Raw genomic sequence first — 20628 nt, forward strand, 5'->3', positions numbered from 1 at the left:
CCAAAATTGACTGTTACAATTGGATACTGTTTTAAGCTTCACTCTACTTTGTCTGAAAATAAAAGTCCTAAATGATGTAATAGAAACATACATATTTAATTTTTAGTTTTACAAGTATATATATATATATATATACATATATTTTTTCATTTTTTTCAGTATTGTGTGAAAGGATTTGAAGTAATTATTTGTTTTTGAAATATGATTTATGTGAATTTGAATAAATATATAAAATTTAGTGATTTTCTCAGAAAAAACTGTTAATTATATACCAAAATATTCAGAATGTATTATTGTAATATTCATTCGAATTTTTTAGTACAAAAAGCACTTTTCCCTGGCATTTGTATTTATAGTAATTGCATATTTTATTATTCTGACAGTATTTATAAACTGTGTTCATGCAAGCATGAACACGGTTTCATTTTTTGAGTATTTAAACAAGAGGGCCATGATGGCCATGTATCGCTCCACTGCTGAAAAAAAGGCTGAAACAAATTTCTCTGCATGTGCAAATACTTAAATATAGGCTCTATTTAAGCACATGTACACTTTTGTGACCTTCTGGGCTGATATAAGCGTATATAATGTTCAATTTTGTGACCCGCGGGTAAGGATCAAATTTGACCCAAAGGGCATAATTTGAACAAACTTGGTAGAGGACTATACGATGTTATTGCATACCAAATTTGGTAGCCATAGTCAGAATGGTTTTCGACAAGAAGATTTTTAAAAGATTTAACAAAATAGGCACTTTATAAGCGTTTATTCAGTTTTGTGACCTCCTGGGGCAGGGTCAAAGTTGACCCCAGAGGCATTATTTGAACAAATTTGGTAGAGGTTTATTAGATGTCACTACATACCAAAGTTGGTAGCCCTAGGCCCAATGGTTATGGACAACAAGATTTTTAAAGTTTTCACAAAATAGGCCCCATATAAGCGTATGTTCAGTTTTGTGACCCCGGGCAGGGTCAAATTTGACCCAAGGGGCATAATTTGAACAAACTTTGTAGAGAACTATTACATGTCACTACATGCCAAATTTGGTAGCCCTATGCCTTATGGTTAAGGACAAGAAGAGTTTTAAAATTTTCACAAAATAGGCACTTTATAAGCATATAATTGATTTTGTGGCCCCCGGGGCAGGGTCAAATTTGACCCCTGGGGCATAATTTGAAAAAACTAAGTAGAGGACTATACAATGTCACTACATAACAAATTGTGTAGCCCTAGGCCTAATGGTTATGGATAAGAATTTTTTTTAAGTTTTCACAAAATAGGCATCATATAAGCATATGTTCAATTTTGTGACCCCCGGGGCAGGGTCAAATTTGACCCTAGGGATTAAATTTGAACAAATTTGGTAGAGGACTATTAGATGTCACTATATACCAAATTTAATAGCCCTAGGCCGGATGGTTATGGACAAGAAGATTTTTGAAGTGTTCACAACATAGGCCTTATATAAGCATATGTTCAATTTTGTGATCCTCGGGGCAGGGTCAAACTTGATCCCAGGGGCATAATTTGAAAAAACCTGGTAGAGGAGTATAAGATGCCACTACATACCAAATTTGGTAGCCCTAGACCCAATGGTTATGGACGAGAAGATTTGTAAAGTTTTCACAAAATATACCCGATATAAGCATATGTTAAATTTTGTGACCCCCGGGGCAGGGTCAAATTTGACCCCAGGGGCATAATTTGAACAAATTTGGTAGAGGACTATTAGATGTCTCTACATACCAAATTTGATAGCCCTAGGCCCAATGGTTATGGACGGGAGATTTTGAAAGTTTTCACAAAATAGGCCTTATATAAGCAAATTTTCAATTTTGTGACCCCTGGGGCAAAGTCAAATGTGACCCCAGGGGCAACATTTGAACAAATTTGAAAGAGGTTCACCCCAGGAACATTCCTAAGAAATTTCATCAGAATTGGACCAGTAGTTTAGGAGAAGATGTTTAAAGGAAAAGTTAATGCACAGATGCACGATGGACACAGGACCTTTGGCCAGTGGAGCTAAAAATCAAATTAAACATTTAGTTTTGATGTAAAATCAGTTTTTATATGCAAGTGTCTATTTCACTTATAAATTAAAACAGCATATTATACATTATTGAAAAGATTATTCCAAGCTTGATGTCATATTTCAACTTTGCATAGTGTAGTTAATTGAACATTGTATTGAACTGTATGGGCAGCTATATTTTTTAATTTATGTATGTTGTATTATACAAAATGCATTATTTCTACCACAAGTAGACCCTATAAGGCCTACTGCTACTAAATAGGCACTGATATGAATTTGACACTGTTTTTGATGCTCATACAAACTTTAATTATTACTTCACTTTAGTATATTAAATATTTGCAAGTATTTGTTCAACATTTTTTGCAAAGAGTGTCTTAATTCATTTGAAAATATACTTAAAACAAACTAAAAATGCATTTTAACATACCTTTTTCTTGGTAAAGTGTATTTGGGATGATAAAAAATACACTTGAAGAGTATTAATGCTGGAAATATGCAGAAAAAAAATACATTTGTTTCTGTTAGAAGTGTGTCTGGTCTGCATTTTTAAGTGTATTAAATGCACATCAAATGCAGATAAATACAATGCCAATACTGTTACATGTATTGTAATGGACATAAAATGCACTTGTTCTTGTAATTAAATGCTTTAGTGAATTGAAATAACCTTTTTATAACGTTTTAACAATTAATAATACCTTTTTATATAAATTTTCTTTTGAAATGTGACACTTAATTGATTTTTGCACCACTAGTAAGAGATATAATTTGTGCTCATAATGCTTTATCATTACACTATATAATATCATTTGTTGTATGAAAATTACCAGTAAAATTCATGTGAAAGCTCAAGAGATCAATAGCAGCGTGCTATACCCTGCTCCTTTTTACATGACTTGATGGTATTTAGTCCCCAATTCTACATGGCCAAGGGCAAATTAATGTGCAGATTTGACAAATAAGTCATAACTGGGATCCAATAGGCAGACTTTCATATTACTTGTATTTAATTTAAATCATGATCTGAATTGCTCTTTGGCAAATCTTCGTTGGTCACAGTATTCAACTGAATTTTGTTTACGTTGTAGTGATTATATTTTCAATATTTATCAGACAACATCTTTCTTCAAAAGTCTAACATGATTGCTTGGTTAATTTAGAAACAAGATCAATGCATCATAACATAAAATGAAAAAAAAGTAAAAATGGCAGCCAAAAGGCACTAGATTATCTGCCTTAAATCTGAGACGTTATGTTGATGTATTGGAATTTCTCATAAATAAGGTGTTCCATATTTGTATAATTGTATAGTCGCATGCATGAGTGTTGTCAATGTCACAATACCAATTAAAGCCTATAATTTGTTGAAAAGTTAACATGCAATAAGTTTACTGTAATTAAGTGACAAATAGTTTTACTGATTTGGTTGGATGCATATATATCATGGTTTGTGCAGAGGACAGTAGCAAAAACAAGAGCTGTCTCCGAAGGATGACATAAGCCCCTGATAAACGCTTTGATAGAAGTTATGAGCATTTTTCAAAACCTAAACGCCGACCCTAAGTTCAATGTCAAAGGCGTCAAAATTTGTGTATGTATGGGAAGGCCTTGTCCATATACACATGCATACCAAATATGAATGTTACATCTGAAGCGACATAGAAGTTATGAGCATTTTTTCGAAACCTAAATGCAAAGTCACAAGTGTGACAGATAGACAGACGGACAGTGCGATCACTATATGCCCTCCTTTGGGAGCATAAAAATGTGTATCACATTGTTTTGGTAAATTAGTAATGTAGTTAAAAGAACAGAATCATCAATTATAAAGTTATTGATTATAAAGTGTTGCTGGCATATTTGATGTATTCATCTAGCTATAAGAAGGTCCCTGTTTTATCCCCACTGGCACTGAGCGAGGGTTCTCAAAATCTTTAAACAATATGAATAAGTACATATAGGCAGGGATAAAAATTAGTGGTTGCCCATGAGCCCGGGGCAACTAGATTTTGACCCGGGCAACTCAACTTCAAATGTTGATAGTCCGGCTGGGCGACTAGCTTTTTTAAAGCGTTAAATATTTTAAAACCAAAGATCAATTATTTAATAATATTCATGTATTAAGGTCTAGGAAATGATTCAACCAGACACATAATAAGACAAAATGCATTAAACATGTGTCCCATAAGCAATGTTGTTGTTTAATTATCTATTATTTAATTGTAAGAAAGTATTAGATAAACCTGACACGACATGTACATGATTCTGGGCTCGTTAAACGTTAGCTGGGCAACCAAAATGCTAAAGATGGTTGCCCGTTCGGGCAACCAAGCGTAAAAACTTAGTTTCAATCCCTGATAGGGTCGAGAAAGCCTTGTTGATATGGGGGCTAAACACCTGAAATCAAAGCGACCCAGGTTAAAGGCCGAGGCCAAATAAATAAACCAGAGGCCGCATGAGCCTGCTATACTCTGAACAAGTATTGTTTCTTCTCAGAAAACTGGCTTAAGTGTCTTACTAAGCTTTAGACTTTGAGTTTCAGTGCAATCTATCTAAAATAAATTGGTTAAATTAAATAATAATTTGTAAAAAATATACATTCTGCACATATTCAATTATTTACTTTACCTGTGACTGTGTGCATGAATCATTTCAGTCTTCAAGTTGATGGTTAGTGAACTATGTCAAAAGCACCATAGCTATGAAACACTTGTATTTTGAATATTGCAATGTTCCACAGAAATGATGCTGATGATAATTCTACACGATCATGACATGAAAAATGATGAATTATTATATATATTTCTAAATTCCATTTCCACCAACAATTCGGTTATTCCACTACCAGTTCACATGCTTCGTACTCAGTTGAAAATAACACTATTCCACTCAACAACCGTGACACATGTACTCAATTTTTCAACTTTTCGCAATTAAAATTGTCTTCTACTGTTATTGTTGTTGTTGTACTTTTGAAAGTAGTTCGAAAGATGGCGACTATTAACCCAGAGATTGATTTATGAAATAAATCGTCTGCTGATCCAGAGTGGGCAAGCGTGTGCGACTTACGTTGTTTTGGACGAAGGTGTTTTTGCTTATTTTTTTTAGACGAAAAACAAAACATAGTAAAAGGGTGCGGCAGATAATCGTAGGATATTGCCTATGACACTAGGTGTATCAAACGCGCCGTGATTTTTGTTTAGGTTCAGGAAGAAAGACCAGCCAAAAGACAAGCAAATAGTTGTTTTAATGACGATTCAAACTGGACAATCAATAAAGAAAACGGCGTTTCATAGACTTTTATTAGACGAACTACTCATTACTGTACTTGAATATTAAATGAGCCTCGCTCTGGAAAACGGGGTTTAATGCACAAGCGTAAAGTGACGTCTCAGATTAACCTGTGCATACCACAGACGCTAACCAGGGACGACACTTGACGCCTAAACTAGGTTTTCGCTATAAAGAAACTTCCTTTCAACGAAAAATACAATAAAAACGGAAAGGGTAGTCCCAGATTAGCCTGTGCGGGCACATGTATATCGAGGGCGACACTTTCCGCAAATAGTCTCGTTTTCACACAACGAGGCTCATCATAAAATTGCTGAAATGTAAAAGCGAAAACGCCACGTCTACTATTCATTGCGTTTCTAAGCTCTGCCAGGCGTTAATCATATACGGTGCGTTAAAAGGATATATCGACGTGGTTTTCCTCGGATACAGACACATATTATAACAAAGTTTTCTCTCACTAATATTTATTGGGAAACAATAATGTATAGCGTAGCGTTCAGAAAAAAAAACATGTCGTGTTTATAAAATAGACGATAATTTTTTATAAAAGTTTTTTTTTCAAAGATTTTCATCAGAATTAAAATATGGCACCGTAAAAACTGTAGATATAAATCTTTCAGTTTGGGCATTCCGACGAAGTAAAAAGAACAAATATGCTTATTGGAGCAGTTAACTACATTGGTAATAAAATGACAACTCAATTACGAGCCGGGTTAAATAGAAGTCAAAGGTTTATGTAATCAATATGACTAATGAAGATTTCATTCGCCGATTAGCAGGGCTGTACTACTTTTATACGATTTAACGAAAGGTTGTTTATGTAAGAACTTGAATAAAGTATAAAATAACGACATGATTAAAACGAGTGTATTGTTAGTCCTTCTTTCTAATATAACTTCTTGATAATGCATGTAATAAATATGAAAATTTCTAAACTGAAACCAAATTTAAATACAGAACATATAAACTTATGTTATTCGTTATGTGTTGTTTTTCAATGATCCACATACAAATTAAAACATTCATTGCTTTGGCCTTTGCCTTGAATGATTATGACTGTTTAAAGGGGCATTTTAACGGTTTGGTAAATTGACAAAATAAAAAAAAAAGTTTCAGATTTGCAAATTATGGTTGCAGTTATGATATTTGTGAGGAAACAGTAATACTGAACATTTACCATGTTCTTATATATCCATGATGTTCATCTTTCAACGATTGAAAATAATAAAGCGTTGCAACGCGAAACGATTGAAAATTTTGGAGAGTTCGGTTACTGTCGTTATATTTTGTGATACTACGAGGATTGCTTATAATATAAAGCATTCACTGACTTCAATACATTTAAAGGGATCTTTTTTGACGGTTTAGTAAATTGACAAAATTGAAAAAAGTTGTTTCAGATTCGCAAATTTTCGTTTTAGTTATGATATTTGTGAGGAAACAGTATTACTGAACGTTTACCATAGTCCAATATAGCCATTATATGTATCATTTGACGATTTGAAAACCTAAAAATTATAAAGCGTTGCAACGCGAAACGACTCAATAATTTGGAGAGTTCTGTTGTTGTCGTTTAAAATTACGAAACTACGAAGATTGTGTATATAAGGTATAAAATACCATAACGGTGTATACACGGCGGAATAGCCGAGAGGGCTAAAGCGTTTTTACTTCAGACTAACTCCAGGACTCCGGGGGTCACTGGTTCAAGCTCTGGTACCGGCTACTTTTTTTCCTTTTTTTATTTTTATTCTTGATTTTTACTGGAGCTTTTAAGATCCAATGTTTACATTTATCAATATAAAGCATTTAATGACAAACTTCAAAATATGCCAAAATCTGTGAAAAGGCCCCTTTAACAAATCTGTGAAAAGGTCCATTTAAACAATAAAACTAATAACAAATGTTCTTTTATGTGTATCGCTTATGTTTTGAAATTCGGGGTTTTATTTGGGCTATGGTATTATGTGATGATATCACATATTTGTACCGTGCTCTGTCAAAAGGGGTTTAATGCATGTGCATAAAGTGTCGTCCCAGATTAGCCTGTGCAGTTCGCACAGGCTTATCAGGGACAACATTTTCCACGTAGTCTTTTATGTATTTTATTTACAGAAAATCTCTTCTTGGCAAAAAATCCAATTATTGCGGACTGCACAGGCTTATCTTGGACGACACTTTACGCACATGCATTAAGCCCCCTTTTCACAATCCACGGCTCAGTTTGAAACCGTATGCAAAAGGTATTTTTATAAGCTCATGCGTCATTTAAAATAATGAATTTAACCGTATTCGTTGAAAATGGGCAGCCCGCACAGGCAAATCAGGGACGACACTTTCAGCTTTTGAGGAATTGTTAAAGGAAGTCTCTTCTCGCGAAAATCTAGTTTAAGCGGAAAGTGTCGTCCCTGATTATCATGTACGGACTGCACAGGCTAATATGGGATGACACTTTACGCACATGCATTAAGCTCAGTGCTCCAAGAATGAGCATCATTTTTTACACGTACATTGGCAATGGTAATAAACTGTTAATTGGGATTTATAATAAATTTGGATTTTATTTTAAAATTATTTGTACGCTTAAACATGTACTATTTATTGTTTGGCTTAGTGATTGTTCATCTCAGCCATAATCAGTAAAGCACGTAATTGCTTTTTTTAATGACGGCACTTACTGCTATTGAATTAATAATCAGTTACCAGCAGTGTGTTCTTTTTTCCAGCACTCTGTTCGGTATTCTAAGTAAACTTCTGACCAAATGATTAACCGATATACATCTGTAGCTTGTTAAAGGGGCCTTTTCACAGATTTTGGCATTTTTTTAACTTATTCATTAAATGCTTTATATTGATAAATGTAAACATTGGATCGTAAAAGCTCCAGTAAAAAATCAAGAATAAAATTAAAAAAAGGAAAAAGAACATTGCCCGGAGCAGGTTTCGAACCAGTGACCACTGGAGTCCTGCCAGAGTCCTAAAGTAAAAACGCTTTAGCCTACTGAGCTATTCCGCCGAGTACACATACTCGACGTATTTTATACCTTATATAAGCAATCTTCGTAGTTTCACAAAATTTAACGACAAAAACAGAACTCTCCATATTATTCAATCGTTTCGCGTTGCAACGCTTTATAATTTTTAGGTTTTAAAATCGTCAAAAGATGCATATAATGGCTATATTAGACCATGGTAAATGTTCAGTATTACTGTTTTCTCACAAAGATCATAACTACAACGAAAATTTGCGAATCTGACACATTTTTTTCAATTTTGTCAATTTAACGTGAAAAGGCCCCTTTAATCATACTCCGACTATACCAAGTAATTCCCCGACCCTCCGGAATAACACACTTAACCTGTCTTATTATTCTACGACCCGATGCAATCATTTAACGAATCACTTACACTCCTTTGCTATTGTCAACCGAAAAAAACGACCAACCGAAGTTAACGGTCATAAAGAAAATACAACTTTGGTATAAGTTATACGAATGCATATAAATATTCAAGAAACGCAATATGAAAATGTATGCGTGCACGATTTATTACCTGTTAACCACACAATCCGAATGTTAAACCTTCTTGACGAGATTAAGACGAACAAACACGTCAGCAACTTTGAACAGCCAGTATCTTAACAAATAGACACATCGCCTTCGAAATCACACACACCTTTAAACTCCAATAACAGAGCAATAATAAGTGTGCTGTTTCATTATAATTATTATAAAAGTATCAAATTAAATAAATACCTTTATCTGGTTAAATTCCAATTTCATTTTAGTCACCTTTTACATATACCAAGTTATGTGATTATCTGAAATCGATACGAGTTTTAAGAGGACATTTATTGAACGCGTGCCAGGCTTTTTGTTTAACTGTCTATTTACAATTCCCATGTACACTGGAATTTAAAGGTCGCGCAACAGCTTTGGGCAGCCGCACATGTAAAACATGTGCTACTTGTATACAAGCAAGTTAAACGCGCATGCTACTTGTATACAAGCAAGTTAAACGCGCATGCTACTTGTATACAAGCAAGTTAAACGCGCATGCTACTTGTATACACTAGTGTGTACTTTTTTAAGCAAAAAAAGCTTAATATAAATACAAAAATGAATTATCGTTGATGATGACAAATATGAGGTGGGTGATGGGGTGGGAATAATAGGCTGAGAATCATGTTGCTGCTGTTGTTGTTGTTGATGATGATGATGCTGATGCTAATATTATTAATAACATGGTAATGATGAGGAGGAATAAGTTGAGATAATGATGGTATAATGTTATTGTTGTTCTTTTTGTTGATGATGGTGACGAAAAAGTAACCTCGATGATGATAATGAAGTTCATGATGATGATCCTTAAGAGATGACGATTCATCAATGCTTCATGATGTTAACGTATCAATCCATCTAGCGTTAAAAATGTACCGTAGTTACAGTGCACAAACATGTATATTCTATCGACTTGAACCTCGATAAACGTGACTGTTTTAAGATAAAAGTACGCCCGATTGCACGCTGGGTGTGCAGTGAATAGATCGGGGCTTAAATAGTCCTGTCAATGAATGGACATCAATGGGAAGGATTTAGAATGTAGTAAACCTTGTTTGTTTACCCGTATTTCACAAATAGAAAGGCGTTTATCTTGAATTGAAGTTGTTCAACAGTCCGTTCGAATGTTTATTTAATCAGATAAGAACCCGATGGACGACTGGAGAACTTTTAACACAGTTTTCATGTGTTAATCTGTAAGGACATTTGAACCGCTCCATTAACACTATATATTTTCTTTTTATGATTTGTGTACAATTGAAGCAAATATTCATTTTAGGTGGTATTATTTGTTCTTCCAAAAAATAACGCAGAGTTGAAACATGTGTGATTGTATGTATTTTTTTCTCTCCATATTTCGCAGTTATTTACGGTTGGTCGTGTCTCCTGGACGCACAAATTAATAATTCAAAGAGATTCAGTCAGACGAAAAAATATAAGCGGCCTGAAAAGTGGTAGGATGACATCTTGCGTGGACAAAAAAAGCATTGTTTGGTAAACTTGGTGTATTATATGTTACTTAATTGTGTAGTTTTCACCGAAGAACTCACATTCAAGCATCGTTGAACATATATAACATTAGGTTACTTATTATAACTAGTGTTATGCTAATACCATGCAATACTTAATGTTTGTCTATTAAATCCTAGCCAATTTATAATACAGAAAATCTTAAATTTAAAAAGGATGGGACATAAAACTGAAGGCTTCATCCCGCTGTAATTCTGCTTTAGCATATCCATAATTAATGTTAGTATTGAATATACCATTGAGAACATTATCTTCATCGTGAAAAATTTAAACGTCAGATTGATTTAGATTTTTAAAACGTAACCCAGTTCACAGTGCGTTTTTTTTACTTCATTATTCATGATATCGTCACGATATGCTCTTTGCGCCAGTCGATAAAGCGTTAACTTTCATGCAATAACACTGAACAAAATAAAAAAAGTCACTAAAATAAATAAAATTGCTCCAAAACACTATTAGCCTTTAAGTTGCAAACAAAAATTATTGTATACTGACCCTAGACAAGAAACGTCCTCTAAAGTTAAATGTACGATATTTTAAGGTTTGCCGCATTGTGACACTTAACTGTGGTTTACAGGTAGACTATGCAACAATAACGACTTAACATCATACACGTGAATTAAGATGCGTACTTCTTTTAAGTACACATTACATGTTTGAGTAGTCATGTATGCTTAACTTATGTTCCCTTTTTCAGTGTATATGGTCTAAACCCCGAATACAACGTATATGGGCTTCAAATGTGCAAGATCTTAAGTCACATGAAAATTAAATTGCCGTTTTTATTTGCATGCATTAAATTGCTGGTATCATAATGTTTACTTCCGCGTCCTTGACAGTGTAGACAATAATTATTCATTTGAAAACTAAAATCGTTAACTGAAACCCAAGCCTGTTGCTTCATTCAGCAATTCCCAGAATATCAAAAACGGGTTCAAATGAATAATTCCCTACTTCAACAGCACTCCTGAAACTGATATCGTTTTACCAAATCAATCTAAGTATTTCAGCAAGCAATGACATAAAGCATATCAGAATTGTGATCAAATGGGTCTCCTTCTGGGAAAACGGAGTTTAATGAATGTGCGTAAAGTGCTGTCCTATATGAGCCTCTGCAGTTTGCAAAGGGACGACACTTTCCGATTTTATGGTATTTTTCGTCTCAATGAAGTTTAGGCAGAAAGTGTCGCACCTGATAAGCCTTTGCGGACTGCACAGTCTAATCTGGGACGACACTGTACGCGCACAGTCCTATCTGGGACGACACTGTACGCGCACAGTCTTATCTGGGACGACACTGTACGCGCACAGTCTTATCTGGGACGACACTGTACGCGCACAGTCCTATCTGGGACGACACTGTACGCACACAGTCTTATCTGGGACGACACTTTACAGTCTAATCTGGGACGACACTGTACGCGCATACATTAAAACCTGTTTTCCCAACACGAGGCTTAAATCAATATATGCACGCATTATAGGAGACCTATAATAGTGCTATAATTTATGAAGTAGTTCCTCCCGAGTGTACAGAGGCATCATTATGGGAAAACTGCGGCAAGGCAAATTATACGATCTAATTTTATAGAGGAAACCCGCGGGATCAATTGCGGTACCAGATATGATAGCATGTTTTGAATATATAAGATATAGGTGTTAACCAGTTAACGAGTTTGCAAAAGTAGAATATATTACAATCACAAGAACACCGTAACTAACGCTCGATTGGTCATTGTCGGCTCGGATACTTCTTAAAGGTACCCCGGGTTCTCTTAAGTATACATGAACATGTTTAAGGAAATCAACAACGACACAAAACTCTGAAATAACAATTTACGAGACCCCTGACTATCGAGACTGCACAAATACAATGTATGTGTTATTATATATGTTTATATGTGCATATAACCGTTTGTTAATAAATCGTAATAATCTGTTTGTTTATATTTACCATTTGGTTTCACATCGTTCCGGGTTTGTGTGTATGACTGATGGCGTGACTTTCATGATGACAACATTCATTATAATATCCAGGCCTTGCGAAATCAATTGCGGAGTATTGTATCTGTCATATAGGCAATGTCTTTCAAGATAAATAAGATCAATGCAAAATTCATGTTTTATTGGTGTCTAATACGAAGAATATTACAATAGTCGATTGCTCACAGAGTATGTTTAAGCATCACGGAGTGCGCGCTTTCATATTGCATTCGATGGCCCGCTAACGTGCAGTACGTCATAACAAATATGTTCCACGTGAATCTTCACCTAACGTGTAGTACGTCATAACAAATATATACCACGTGAATCTTCACCTTACGTGAAGTACGTCATAACAAATATATACCACGTGAATCTTCACCTTACGTGTAGTACGTCATAACAAATATATACCACGCGAATCTTCATCTTACGTGTAATACGTCATAACAAATACATACCACGTGAATCTTTACCTTACGTGTAGTGTAGTACGTCATAACAAATATATACCACGTGAATTTTCACCTTACGTGTAGTACGTCAAACCAAATACATACCACGTGAATCTTCACCTTACGTGTAGTATGTCATACCAAATACAAACCACGTGAATCTTTACCTTACGTGTAGTGTAGTACGTCATAACAAATATATAACACGTGAATCTTCACCTTACGTGTAGTACGTCATAACAAATATATACCAAGTGAATATTCACCTTACGTGTAGTACGTCATACCAAATACATACCACGTGAATCTTTACCTTACGTGTAGTGTAGTACGTCATAACAAATATATACCACGTGCCTCTTCACCTTACGTGTAGTACGTCATAACAAATATATACCACGTGAATCTTCACCTTACGTGTAGTATGTCATACCAAATACATACCACGTGAATCTTTACCTTACGTGTAGTGTAGTACGCAATAACAAATATATACAACGTGAATATTCACCTTACGTGTAGTAGGTCATAACAAATATATACCACGTGGATCTTCACCTTACGTGAAGTGTTATAACAAATATATACCACGTGAATATTCACCTTACGTAAAGTACGTCATAACAAATATATATCACGTGAATCTTCAGCTGCATACGAAGAAGAAACCAATAAACAAACAAACATGAATAAAATTGGAGTCACCGCCTTGGAACGATCAATTCAAATCATTTGGGGTTAAAACTGGTTTGATTTAGCACCATGCCTCCACTTAGCCCAGAACTGGAATGAAATATGTACACAATAAACAACTACTATACAGGAAAATGAAAAATGTGGCTAATCGCATTGGAACGGTCGATTCCAAAAACAGATTGAGGGCTTAAACCGGTTTCAGGAGCATATATTACTATTGCGTAGTATTCCTCTTGTAAAATGCAATGATTTCATTTTTTATATTTGTGAGAGAAAGACAACGTTGGCCAGTTTAGTGTCTTTCATTGAAATCTGTACATATTGGCTGCTTTCAGGGAAAACGGGGCTTAGTGGATGTCAAATAAGCCTGTGTACACTGATTAGCTGTATCAATGATTTGAAAAAAACACCACACATCTCGACCTAAGTTTTAAGACACACTCTTTATAAATTTGAATGGGTTGTGATCATTTAAAACTTGCGATATAAAAAGCTATAACATAATTTTGAAAACTGAGTTGCGTCTAAGATTACACAACAGCGAACAAATTCAGTGCCTTCAGCGCTTTGATTTACATAAACGACTGCATTGGTCTATAAATTGCCATGCGACTATACTTTGATAGTGTGCCAATTATACAACAGCGAACAAATTCAGTGCCTTCAGCGCTTTGATTTACATAAACGAATGCATTGGTCTATAAATTGCCATGCGACTATACTTTGATAATGTGCCAATTATTTTGGCATAAACTGGCGTACATGAAAGAGATACGTTGACACATTTTTTCTTTCAATTTTAAGAGACCTAATTCCCATCATCAACAACAAAACAATAAAAAAACAATCAAAAATCTTCAAAAATCTATAGTATGAAATATTTTTTTTAGGAATTATAGCCTCAAAGGTAAGCAAAACTGTTAATACAGGTATCAATACGTCAACAAGAGAGCACGCCTCAACGAGAGAGCACGCGAAAGTACCTGCACATTTGAAGCTGCTGACACTTTGTGTTTCCTACACATAACGCCCACAACAAACATTCCGGTGAATTAATCATACATTCCAGTAAAGTTTGAAACTTTGGCAGAAAAATCTTGATACAGTCGTTTCAGTTCATTCACAAGATTCCTTTGCAAATATATGTAAATACCTTAAATGGATAGGACGTTTGTATAGCATGTGCATTGTTTACAATTGTGTAGTAATGTGTTTATGTTGTAAGTATCCGAGCACCACACGCAAGAAATTAAACTATATAGTTATATTTTAAATAAGATAGAATGTATAAATGTTCGTTTGATTCTTAGAGCGCACATGTTAACGCCTGCGCTTAGTTTCTCTTGTATCTGTACATAGGACGGAATGAATGGATGTTTCTTGTTTGCATAAATAAAATACATTTAAATTATTACAACAATATACATACGCATTAGTGACGCTTTTAAGGAAATCGAGGTTTGGGTATTTCTTGCGACCTCTAGTAACACTGATCGAAAGATTATAATATCACTTTCTCCCGACTGCTATTCATTTTGGCACGAGAATCACTCGCATTACAACAGGTAAACAGCGGGAAATGTTATGCTGAATATCTCGTGTGGGCTGATTCATATGAACGTAAAAATGTGTATATAGGCCTTGCTCTGTGAAAAAAGGGTTTAATGCATGTGCGTAAAGTGTCGTCCCATATTAGCATGTGCAGTCCGCACAGGCTTATCAGGGACGGAAATTTCCGCTTATATGATATTTTTCGTTTCAAGAAAGTCTCTTCTTTGCATACATCAAGTTAAGGCGGAAAGTGTCGTCCCTGATTTGCCTGTGCGGACTACACAGGCTAATCTGGGTCGGCAATTTACGCACATGTATTAAACCCTCTTTTCACAGAGCACGGCTCATATATGTTAAAATACATTTAATGTAAAGAGTTCAAGCACCATTATTGAATAGAACTCGTGAAATATTTAACAATTTAGCTGCTGATATCGGAATATCTTTAGTCTTTTGAATATATCTTTCTCTTTTAAATGGAGACTTTTAGAAATTGCAAAATGAGATGGAAACTGGCGTGTCAAGCGTTGAAAAATTCAATTTTTGCATATGCATGATGTATATTTTTTTATATATACATGTTCTATATATCCATGTTTATGTGGTATACTTGTTTATATATGTCATATAAAGGCATATGTATGTATATGGTACAATTCTATATATATGTATGGAAAAAATTATGTTGTTTAATTTCATACATGTGTTCGATATTTTCATTTATGTGTGGTAACAACACGGTTATATAGGTAATATTACACTAATTCCAAATCCCATAGGGTTACATTATAAAACTGCCGACTTTCAATGTATTTTCCTTGTCTTTAATAAGTATATCAAATTTTGCCTGGTATCATTTTAAAGATGGATCTTTCCTCTTCCAATAATTGAAATAAAACAACACATTCTCGCAACTTCTAAGAAAATAAAAATCGCCCAAATGCAAGCAACCTCGGCTAACAGAGTTTTGGCAGTGCGATTTCGACACAATCACACAATACTTCATGAACGCTCCCAAAAAGTTCAACGTAATCCCAAATGACCTGCACCAAAATGATGAAGCCACGCATACCATACAAGAAATAACCACAAAAAGCATTGGTGCGACCGCTCAATGGCGTTTTAAGGGACCTTTACACGTTTTGGTAGGTTGACAAAATTAAAAAAAATTTTGTTTCAGAATCGCAACTTTTCGTTTTAGTTATAATATTTGTGAGGAAACAGTCATACTGAACATTTTCCACGCTCTAAAATAGCCCTAATATGAATCTTTTGACGATTTAAAACAAAATCTTTAAGCGTTGCAACGCGAAACGATTGAATAATTCAGAGAGTTCTTTTGTTGTCGTTACATTTTGTGACACTACGAGGATTGCTTATATAAAGTAAAAAATACATCAACCAGCACGGATGACCGAGTGGTCTAAGTGGTAGACTTTAACTCAAGGAGTCAGTGGTTCGAGCCCTGTTGAGGGTTACTTTTTATTTGTTTTATTTAATTCTTGATTTTTAACTGGTGCTTTTAAGATCAAATGTTTACATTTATCAACATAAAGCATTATATGACAAATTTCAATACATGCCAAAATCTGTAAAAAGGCCCCTTTAAACCAGAAAACTATATGAAAACATCACATTTTGCCACGTTTGACACGCCGTAATGGACATCACTTTCGTTTGCATTTGCTTGAGGGCATGCATCCGTTAGGACAATGCATTTTTCATGAAGTCAATGTCAGATCTTGTTAAAGAAAAAAAACCAGATGATTTTTGTCTTTTCACTGGCAGTTAAGGGCAACTATGGTTATCAAGTGAAACTATGGTAGGTGTTCTATGTATGCTCAGGTAACCGTATGGCATTTTTTATTAACAGTCGTATGGACATTTTTGCCAAATACAAGGGCCACTACTTCTGACAATCGGATCCGATCTTGCGAGGAATGCGGGTTCATCGAAATCGTTTTTTGTAACATTGGATGAAAAATGAAGTCTAAAGCCTGGATACTTGAGTCGTGCATGAGTGATTCACCTTTATTTGTGAAAATGACCGTTGAATAAAAATTAGGATATTTGACATAATATTTTAGAAGTTGTCATAGAAAATATATTTTCTAGAGTGGCATAGCCATTAGCGAAAATATACTTTTTCTTCAACCACTAATAATTACAACTTCTGTCATTTTCATATGAATGCTGCATTCTTATTGGATAATTTGCTCACGTGACCGGTTTTTCATTTTCCGATGAACCCACTTTGTATGCAAATTTAAACATGAATATTCATGGTGCTACTTTTCTAATCATAAACAAGTTTGCCAAAATGACGTTATGTTACGAAACTTAATGGCGTTGTTTTTTATTGGTCAATAGCGAAATGACGTTATATTTTATGACGGAGATGAAACCGAAACTGAAAATAGATTCATACGCTTGTTTAAAAAGGACTCTTATTACCCTTACCACGATAGAATTTCAGCTTTTAGCTCATTTTGTGTTGTAATTATAAGAATTGGATAGCATTTTTCTGCATTTAATCGGTTTATGAACTGTCGGGAAAAATACACCTAATTTATGGGGCGTTTGTGCAAATTAGGCGTAATTTTCCCGACAGTTCATACACCGATGAAATGCAGAAAAATGCTATTCAATTCTTAAGTAACATATTATGTGCGATCATTCACGTAACGCAATAAAGTTTTATTTCATTTTATATTTTAGTACAATATATAAAAATACGTTAGACAGGCTTGAACATAATACGCTTGTGTATTATGACGTCATCAAACTGCTCGTAATACCTGTACTCATCAAGCGTCAAATAGTGTTTCTCTTTGTGGAGTACAGACATGTTTGGCGATATTCTACATTTTTATTTTATAACGTTAACTGACATCGGTATACGGAAGTTTTCGAAGTAAACATAACGATTTTTCTTATATTTTCACTGTATGGAGAAGACAGAATCTTATATGTTTCACCAATAACAGTCCACTGAACAGCATATAATAAAGACAAAACCATTTATTGTACAAAAAGAAGACAATGACTTAAATTTTCTTTGCGTTACCACTTTACTGCCTTGATAAAGTTCTAATAGCAAGCAATGCACATAAGAAGCAAAGTAACATTTCGTAAACTGCATCAAGTTAATGTTTGTCATAAACCACTGCGTACGTCTAAAGGGCACTCTATGTCATTCTGGAACGAGCACTACGTGCTCAGGTGAGCTAAAACTTATAAAACTTATAAATCGTTCACAACGGACACAACATTTCGCTGTAATGTTTACTCACCTGTTGACGCAGTCGTTAATTATATAACGCTAATGAAAGCCGCGCGCCCGAAGCCAGGCGAGATAGATTTTTTCTGGACGACTTTGTACTTCACTGTCGTCTGGTGCAGAGAAGCTATCACACACAATTTCCACTATTATAACCCCATGTGATATTATTAAGTTGAAGAGTTATCATGTTATCTTTTTATTATCTTAAAGATTGACTTTTCATAAATTCTTGTTTCAAATGTAACTTTCACCACACTGCACCACGTTTGCGTGTATTTGCTAGATAATTCGAATAGTTGTTAATTCGGATTGAACACTGACTCCAAAACACATCAATATTTGATCAATATTCCTACATAAAAAGGCCACTTGCTGCTTTCACTGCATGTAATAAACTGATCGATACGTCTGATCAGCAGACGACATGAATCCTGTTTTGATGCAACTCGAAGCTACGTCTGCATTCCAGAAGGTAGGCGCACCGACTTCGCGAGTTGTTTACTTTCGTTAGCAGACGATGCCTTCTTTCCGTCAGACTCGGGGAAATTGGAGAAAGCTTTAAGTAATCTCGCACGTTAAAGGCATCCCGAATCCCACCCTCGTCGTAATCCTTTTCCACGGGGTATCGGAAATCCGCTTAGAGTCGGTTCATGATCAGTCGAGCACGAGTCGGGCACGTGCACAACGCAAATAATTAATACAACGTACACCTGTTTCAATCCCAAACAATTAAGCTGTAAAGTTACGCACAATAAGCTGATAGCGTTTCGTTCTTCTTTACTTATCTATGAATGTCGCCGTACTTTGCAGATCGAATGTTGTGTTTAGAACTCAGCTGTTCTTACCGGGACGATTATTTATCTCTTACACTGATATAGACGTATTTTTATCATAATTGTTTATTATTTTTTTTTTTGGGGGGGGGGTGGGGCTCATTTTTAATATAGTGATGATATTTGTTTTCGTGTGATTACACGTTTTATTAACCCATTTATGCCTAGTGGACTCTCCCATCCTTCTACATTGGATCAATTTATTTCCAAAATTAGGGATGTCTAGTATTTCTACAGAAATTCCTTTAAGCAAACAGCGCAGACCCTGATGAGACGCCGCATCATGCGGCGACTCATCTGAGTCTATGCTGTTTGCCAAGGCCTTTTTTTCTAGACGCTAGGCATAAATGGGTTAATATGAATGTGCAGACACCAACAAGTTTCATAATCGCTTGCGCGAATGATATTATTTCTTAACTTTGAATACATTCGATTATAGTATAATTTGAATCGTTTATTCTGTTTTTAAAATGAGTATAGAGAAGCTAGAAAATAATAAACACGAGGCACTTACTAAAATAATTACGAGAATTTGGCATTTGCACTGGCTATGTTTTAGCACCCAGGCCTATCTAGTCACGAACCATACTATTCTATTGGGACTTGGTGAGATATCGATGTTCATGCTCAAACAAGAATTGCACGGTGGGTTACGTGCATTGCCTTTTGATGATCAGTTAACATGAAATTGATAGGTCTTACTGATCATGATTGTTGATGCACAGAAGAAGAAGAATGCGAAGGCAGACGAAAAGTAAGTAAATAGGGTAGATGAGGAGATATGATAAGAGGAAAAAACTGAAAAAGAACAATAAGATAAAAGGAAGAAGAACAAGATAAAACAAATGAGACGAAGTATTTTCTTTAGATTAACATTTAGGAGTAAGATGCAAAAGGTCAGACTGACATTCGAAACTTATTGTCCATGGTATGTGCCAACAACTGAAATAATCATAAAGTTTAAAACAATGTAAGTAAACAAACGCGTTACTCACCATTGTTTTGTGACGATTAAGAACGTAACGATGAATTAACGTCTACCCATTAATGACGTCATTTCCGAAAACAATCACAGTGGTTGGCGTCGATCGAGATGTCGTGTGTGATATTGTCCGCCTGAAAAAAAATCACATTTCTTTTCGCGTTCCTATTTGACCAGGCCCCATGTTCACAAAACGATTTTGCAATCGAAAATCGATTTTAACTGACATCGATTTTCATTTTTGCCTATCAACTACAGTGGAAATCTATTTTCAATGACAAGCAAAATCGATTTTCGATTGCATAAAATGTTTTGTGAACACGGGGCCAGAACATAAACCGCGACAAACTCGTGAGCAAGGTGGACGATAGATGTGTGTGTACGGTCAATTATTTTGACAATGGTCTATTATTATAACAAATTCAA

At 35.0% G+C, this 20628-nt stretch overlaps 1 protein-coding gene across 6 annotated transcripts in view; it reads right to left on the bottom strand.

Moving 5' to 3' along the window:
* Positions 1-20368, bottom strand: part of LOC127848712 (dual specificity protein phosphatase 14-like) — a 36654-nt gene extending 16286 nt beyond the window's left edge. For 3 of the 6 annotated variants that reach the window (XM_052381329.1, XM_052381328.1, XM_052381324.1), the window contains exon 1: positions 9085-9248. The gene's annotated coding sequence lies outside the window, so the exon portion shown is untranslated. Of the gene's footprint in view, positions 1-8881; positions 9042-9084; positions 9249-18397; positions 19123-20215 lie in introns of those variants that run through there. The other 3 variants (XM_052381327.1, XM_052381325.1, XM_052381326.1) reach the window with 3 other exon arrangements.
* Positions 20369-20628: the final 260 nt, after the last annotated feature.

The sequence above is a fragment of the Dreissena polymorpha genome, chromosome 10 (genome assembly GCF_020536995.1).
Source record: "Dreissena polymorpha isolate Duluth1 chromosome 10, UMN_Dpol_1.0, whole genome shotgun sequence".
Classification (NCBI taxonomy): Eukaryota; Metazoa; Mollusca; class Bivalvia; order Myida; family Dreissenidae; genus Dreissena; species Dreissena polymorpha.